General features: G+C 41.3%; 1 protein-coding gene across 2 annotated transcripts in view; it reads left to right on the top strand.

Annotated features, from left to right (window-relative positions):
- Positions 1–7,797: 7,797 nt before the first annotated feature.
- The window catches only part of LOC124265713 (chitin deacetylase 7-like), a 55,752-nt gene continuing 55,610 nt past the window's right edge, over positions 7,798–7,939 (top strand). Inside the window, exon 1 of one of the 2 annotated variants that reach the window (XM_046700523.1) lies at positions 7,798–7,932. The gene's annotated coding sequence lies outside the window, so the exon portion shown is untranslated. The remainder of the gene's footprint in view (positions 7,933–7,939) is intronic. The other variant, XM_046700532.1, reaches the window with a different exon arrangement.

Here is a 7,939-nt window from a genome sequence, read left to right as displayed (position 1 = left end):
GATATATGGGCTGTAACATTCTTGATATGATGTATAGGTTAACAGCAAGGTTGATATATGGTATATGGGCTGTAACATTCTTGATATGATGTATAGGTTAACTGCAAGGTTGATATGGTATATGGGCTGTAACATTCTTGATATGATATATGGGCTGTAACATTCTTGATATGATGTATAGGTTAACTGCAAGGTTGATATGGTATATGGGCTGTAACATTCTTGATATGATATATGGGCTGTAACATTCTTGATATGATGTATAGGTTATATACAATGCTTATGCGACATGTGAAGTTATGATCAGTGCTGAAGAGAAGTTCCGTAACTACTAAAATGGTTAGCTCCATACAACCTATTTATACAGTGGTGAACACTAGCGTTAGATATATGCATATGCTCTCATGAATGTTTCCCTGTCAGCGTGGATTCTGCAAGGGATGCCTTATAGTTGTTCGTTTTCATTTACGGCTATGGTGATTGAACGGAACTCTGGTCCACGAGTACAACTTGTCCCAGATATCACACAGCTGTTTTGTTCTATTATTAAATGACGACATTATTCTTATCTCAGATAGTATTTGAGGCCTACAAAAGCGTATCAACGTATTGGAAAGGTTTTGTATATAGTATGGGTTAGATATTGATTTAGACAAAACTAATGTAATGGTATTTTAGAAAGGTGGAATTTTATCAAGTAACGAAAGGTGGTTTTACAAAGGTATGAAATTAGACAGAGTGACCTTTTATAAATATTTAGGTGTCACATTTACTACAAGTTGACCTTGGTCTAGACAATTGTCTAATGCTGCATGACAAGGGGAAAAGACTGTGTTTGCTATCTAAGGTCCCTAGCAAAGATTAATTGTTTAGGGTATGAATAATACTTTAAAATAGTTGATATGGAAAAAGTCCCAATCCTACTTTATGGCGCAGGTGTTTCTACGCTGCATCGAAATGATGACATGGAAATAGTACTCCTGCTGGCTTGTTAAGACTTCCACACCTAACAATATTGCTGGAGATGAATGTGGCCGTTACCTTGTGTATAGTTATGCATGTAATAGAGTGATAAGTTATTGGTTAAAATTATGATGTATCGCAGACAATCTCTACCCAAAGAAGTCTTATTATATGTCAATGCAGGCAACTAATTTTGGTAAATCTAACTGGGCATTGTAAACCAAAAGTCACTGTGTTCTTAAATCTGATTGGTTGAAAAACGGGATCAAATGGTATTCGATTCCCGGAAATTCGCTGCGTATTAATACATACGAACATCGCTCACACCATTGTATTGTTACGTCGTCAGCTGAGATGACGTCATTCAATTCATATTGTGACGTAAAGTCCGAATGACGTCACAAATGAGCAGTTCTAGATGCTAGTATGGGAACCAGCTGAAACGGCCGGCTGATGACATTGCACTGCTGTACCCGTACTCTATGTCAATGAGTGCAGACACAAAAACGTGTGTGGACCTTTTGGTTTACTTTTGTGTTTACAATGTCGATAAACATCATGTGTTGGCCAATTTCCGGGTGTTATTGAGTATTTGTATTTTATCTCCTAAATGTAAGTATTTGTTTAGTAAAGGATTTGGATGTCTTGGATCAGCAATACTAGGCCGCCCTAAATGTTTCACACCTGAATTCTTATCTCGTCTGAAACAAGACTGGCACAGCCTACGTCAGAAAGGTAGCATAACTTTATCCACTCATGTTTAAAGTCTGGTTTACAGCTACACTTAGTTATGTCACTTCATACTGAATATGGTTTAGACGGCGTTGTTTTGGACCGGTTCCGCTCGTACCTGAGAGGTGAGGCGAGGTGAGGTGAAATTGGGTTTTACGTCGTGCTTGAGAATATTTCGCTCATATGACGACGTGCATGCGTGTGTATGTGTATATGCGGCTGCTTGTACTAGCCCAGACTGAAGCTGGTTTTATAGTGCTAGCCCACTGAGATACCATGCCGCAGTGAAGCATGAATACCCCACTCAGACACATTATACTGACTCCGAGCCGACCAGTCCTTGTTGTACCCATTAATGCCGAGCGCCAGGCAGGGACCAACAAGTACCATACTTTAACGTCTTTTGGTATGACGCGGTCGTGGATCGAACCCGCGACCTTCCGCTCTCCGGGCGGACGCTCTAACCACTACACCACGGAGACGGTCCGTACCTGAGAGACAGATACCAGAAAGTCAAACAATTTAGGATTTCTCTCGCCCAATTTCGATGCTTCTCACATCAGTAAAGTATTCAGTCCAGCATCAACACTGAAAGAAATAAAAACCAGTGTTGTGTATGCCACAAGGGATATATGGAGTACTTCCTCTTAATCTGTCCCTCTGATCCACACTCCAAACATTACTTATATGTATACTTCTAAATCGAGGTTTGATATCCTTATGTCAACCAAAGATTGGACCTTATTTAAGAGTCTTGCAATGTATATTTCCCATGCAGTTTCAGTCCGTACAACACTAACTTGAATGTCGACATGTACAAATGTGACACTTGTTTATGTAGTATGTAGTTTTGGGGCAATGGCCTACACTAACAGAATAAAGAACTGAACTGAATATGACATATAGGTTCTAACAGAAGTTTGATATGGTATATAGGTTAAATACAAGGTATATATGATAAATAGTTTACACCAATATGACATGTAGGTTCAATCACAATTTTGATATGGCATATAACATAATATACAAGGTTAATGTGAAATATAGGTTATAACACATTGTTGATGTGATATATAGGTTAAATACAAGGTTAATGTGAAATATAGGTTATAACAGGTTAATGTGAAATATAGGTTATAACACAATGTTGATGTGATATATAGGTTAAATACAAGGTTTATGTGAAATATAGGTTATAACACAATGTTGATGTGATATATAGGTTAAATACAAGGTTAATATGGTATAAAGTTTATTACACTGGGCTGATGTGAAGAAAAGATTTAATTTATAGGTTATAACACAATCGTAATATACTTGCTTTCATAAGGGTTGTATGTTTCTGTGCACGGAATTGTTTTCGGTTTGAGGGGCGTGATAGTGGAGCTATGTGAGTCATTATTTCGCCCGGGTCGGAGAGGGGTGGGGTGGGGGGGTGTGTACATGGGGACATGGTGGCAGTACTGGGGTGGCGTGACAGGGTACTATCTGAGTGATTATCTCTCCCAGCGCTGGTACTCCAGGGCTTCCGCTGCCTAAGATAACGCCATGTCACTATCTAGAAACAGTCACAGGGTGCAGGTTGATTAAAACGACTTCTCTATCTACTCTAACAATGAATTGTAATGGTAAAACTCCACGGTGATGTTTACAAGGCTTGTCTGAGTGACTGAATTTGGTTTTACGCCGCTTTAAACAATATTCCAGCAACATCACGGCGGGGGACACCAGAAATACGCTTCATACATTGTACCCATGTGGGGATTCGAACCCGGGTCCTCAGCGTGACGAGCCAACGCTTTAACCACTAGGCTACCCCACTGCCCCTTACAAGGCTTGTAGTATAGACGAACGGTAAACATGTTGCACAAAACAAGGAGTGTAACCTAACAGCAAGACATTAGGTTTACAGAGCCGACTAGAAGTTGTATTACCTGCTGGTGTTACCGGCGATAGAAGCCCTCTCTTACAACTCTTGTTGCTACACCAACCATGTATATAATGTGCAAATGCAAAACAATACCACATCAGATCTATACTCAGAAACAGATTCCATGTGGTGCAAGGGCAAACTAGACATAAAAAATAACAATATATAGACGGACCACGGAAAATCAGTTAAGACACCGGGTGTTCGAGAAAGGGAAAGCGAGTCCTGCTTCACCGTAGACTCCTGCTGTTAACACCCCATCTACAGTCCGACACCCCACCTACAGTCCGACACCCCACCTACAGTCCGACACCCCACCTACAGTCCGACACCCCACCTACAGTCCGACACCCCATCTACAGTCCGACACCCCACCGACACCCCACCTCAGTACGTCAGTCGGGCGTGGACAGCCTGTAAACAAACCAATCAATCAAGTGATCGTTTAACCAATAATTCACCTTTCAGTTTTCAATTACCACTGTAGACTTTCATAGCTTCCCGTACTTACGAGCAACGAAAAACGTTTCTGAAAATGCTGGGGCTTACGACACAGAGGGCCAGTTCCAGGATCTCGTAGTTTACTCTGATACATGCTGCTGGGGCTTACGACACAGAGGGCCAGTTCCAGGATCTCGTAGTTTACTCTGATACGTGCTGCTGGGGCTTACGACACAGAGGGCCAGTTCCAGGATCTCGTAGTTTACTCTGATACGTGCTGCTGGGGCTTACGACACAGAGGGCCAGTTCAGGATCTCGTAGTTTACTCTGATACGTGCTGCTGGGGCTTACGACACAGAGGGCCAGTTCAGGATCTCGTAGTTTACTCTGATACATGCTGCTGGGGCTTACGACACAGAGGGCCAGTTCCAGGATCTCGTAGTTTACTCTGATACATGCTGCTGGGGCTTACGACACAGAGGGCCAGTTCCAGGATCTCGTAGTTTACTCTGATACATGCTGCTGGGGCTTACGACACAGAGGGCCAGTTCCAGGATCTCGTAGTTTACTCTGATACATGCTGCTGGGGCTTACGACACAGAGGGCCAGTTCCAGGATCTCGTAGTTTACTCTGATACGTGCTGCTGGGGCTTACGACACAGAGGGCCAGTTCCAGGATCTCGTAGTTTACTCTGATACATGCTGCTGGGGCTTACGACACAGAGGGCCAGTTCCAGGATCTCGTAGTTTACTCTGATACGTGCTGCTGGGGCTTACGACACAGAGGGCCAGTTCCAGGATCTCGTAGTTTACTCTGATACATGCTGCTGGGGCTTACGACACAGAGGGCCAGTTCCAGGATCTCGTAGTTTACTCTGATACATGCTGCTGGGGCTTACGACACAGAGGGCCAGTTCCAGGATCTCGTAGTTTACTCTGATACATGCTGCTGGGGCTTACGACACAGAGGGCCAGTTCCAGGATCTCGTAGTTTACTCTGATACATGCTGCTGGGGCTTACGACACAGAGGGCCAGTTCCAGGATCTCGTAGTTTACTCTGATACATGCTGCTGGGGCTTACGACACAGAGGGCCAGTTCCAGGATCTCGTAGTTTACTCTGATACATGCTGCTGGGGCTTACGACACAGAGGGCCAGTTCCAGGATCTCGTAGTTTACTCTGATACATGCTGCTGGGGCTTACGACACAGAGGGCCAGTTCCAGGATCTCGTAGTTTACTCTGATACGTGCTGCTGAGGGGATGGTCAAGCTTGACACTTCTGTCCACCAGCAGAAACATCGACCCAGCACAAGTAAATATTACAATTAGCGCATCAGAATACCCAGTCTTCTCACACACAGATTCCATTTGATGTAAAGGGCAAAACCTGTGAACGGACAAACGCAAATCAGAGATGACATTGATGTCTTAGATGGTAGTGATATTATTGATGGTGTGATACTGTCAAAGACATTTGGTATATATTATTCAAGCCAACGATGTCAATTAAATTCGGTGTATATTATTCACGCCATCGATGTCAATGACACTGGGTATATATTATTCAATCCATCGATGTCAGTGGCATTGGTTATGTCTTATTCACTCCATCGATATCAATGACATTTGGTATGTATTATTCAAGTCGTAGATGTCAATGGCATTGGGTGTATTTTGTTAAAGCCATCGATGTCAATGACACTGGGTATATATTATTCAATCCATCGATGTCAGTGGCATTGGTTATGTCTTATTCACTCCATCGATATCAATGACATTTTGTATGTATTATTCAAGTCGTAGATGTCAATGGCATTGGGTGTATTTTGTTAAAGCCATCGATGTCAATGACACTGGGTATATATTATTCAAGCCATCGATGGCATTGGTTATATCTATTCAAGCCATCGATATCGATGACATTTTGTATATATTATTCAAGTCATCGATGTCAATGACATTGGGTGTATATTATTCAAGCCATCGATGTCAATGACACTGGGTATATATTATTCAAGCCATCGATGTCAATGACACTGGGTATATATTATTCAAGCCATCGATGTCGATGACACTGGGTATATATTATTCAAGCCATCGATGTCGATGACATTTGGTATATATTATTCAAGCCATCGATGTCGATGACACTTGGTATATATTATTCAAGCCATCGATGTCGATGACATTTGGTATATATTATTCAAACCATCGATGTCGATGACATTTGGGTATATATTATTCAAACCATCGATGTCAATGACACTGGGTATATATTATTCAAACCATCGATGTCGATGACACTGGGTATATATTATTCAAACCATCGATGTCGATGACACAGGGTATATATTATTCAAACCATCGATGTCGATGACACTGGGTATATATTATTCAAACCATCGATGTCGATGACATTTGGTATATTATTATTCAATGGCATTGGGTGTATTATTTTATTTAAAGCATCGATGTCGATGACACTGGGTATATATTATTCAAACCATCGATGTCAATGACATTGGGTATATATTATTCAAGCCATCGATGTCGATGACATTTGGTATATTATATCAAACCATCGATGTCGGCGACATTTGGTATATATTATTCAAATTCATCGATGTCGGCGACATTTGGTATATATTATTCAAACCATCGATGTCAATGACACTGGGTATATATTATTCAAGCCATCGATGTCGATGACATTTGGTATATATTATTCAAACCATCGATGTCGATGACATTTGGTATATATTATTCAAACCATCGATGTCGATGACATTTGGGTATATATTATTCAAGCCATCAATGTCGATGACACTGGGTATATATTATTCAAACCATCGATGTCGATGACATTTGGTATATATTATTCAAGCCATCGATGTCGATGACACTGGGTATATATTATTCAAGCCATCGATGTCAATGACACTGGGTATATATTATTCAAGCCATCGATGTCGATGACATTTGGTATATATTATTCAAACCATCGATGTCGATGACATTTGGTATATATTATTCAAGCCATCGATGTCGATGACACTGGGTATATATTATTCAAGCCATCGATGTCGATGACATTTGGCATATATTATTCAAGCCATCGACGTCGATGACACTGGGTATATATTATTCAAACCATCGATGTCAATGACATTTGGTATATATTATTCAAGCCATCGATGTCGATGACACTGGGTATATATTATTCAAACCATCGATGTCGATGACACTGGGTATATATTATTCAAACCATCGATGTCGATGACACTTGGTATATATTATTCAAACCATCGATGTCGATGACACTTGGTATATATTATTCAAACCATCGATGTCAATGACATTTGGTATATATTATTCAAGCCATCGATGTCAATGACACTTGGTATATATTATTCAAACCATCGATGTCGATGACGCATTTGGTATATATTATTCAAACCATCAATGTCGATGACACTTGGTATATATTATTCAAACCATCGATGTCAATGACACTGGGTATATATTATTAAAACCATCGATGTCGATGACATTTGGTATATATTATTCAAACCATCGTGTCAGCCTGTATCAGAACTGTGTGGAAAACGAGGACGCCCTGGGACGACAGGTATCAGTTTGAGAGGGTGGTTCCAGATACGGCGTGGGGAGGGGGCATGGGGTGATATTTGATATGGGTGGGAGGGGACTGACAGATAGGGTCCTGATATGGGTACTTAATAACGGGAACGTCAGAGAGACTGTCAGTCTGACCCGAGGGACACTGTCGTACACATCAGTACACCAGCACCCGTGTAGACCGCCAGCAACCGTACACCTGCACCAGAAGTAACCGCTTATATACAGGTAAGTA

The sequence above is a fragment of the Haliotis rubra genome, unplaced genomic scaffold (genome assembly GCF_003918875.1).
Source record: "Haliotis rubra isolate DU_JTF1 unplaced genomic scaffold, ASM391887v1 Scf1215, whole genome shotgun sequence".
Taxonomy (NCBI): domain Eukaryota; kingdom Metazoa; phylum Mollusca; class Gastropoda; order Lepetellida; family Haliotidae; genus Haliotis; species Haliotis rubra.
The sequence above is the reverse complement of the archived record's forward strand: the minus strand, read 5'-3'. Positions and strand labels throughout refer to the sequence as shown.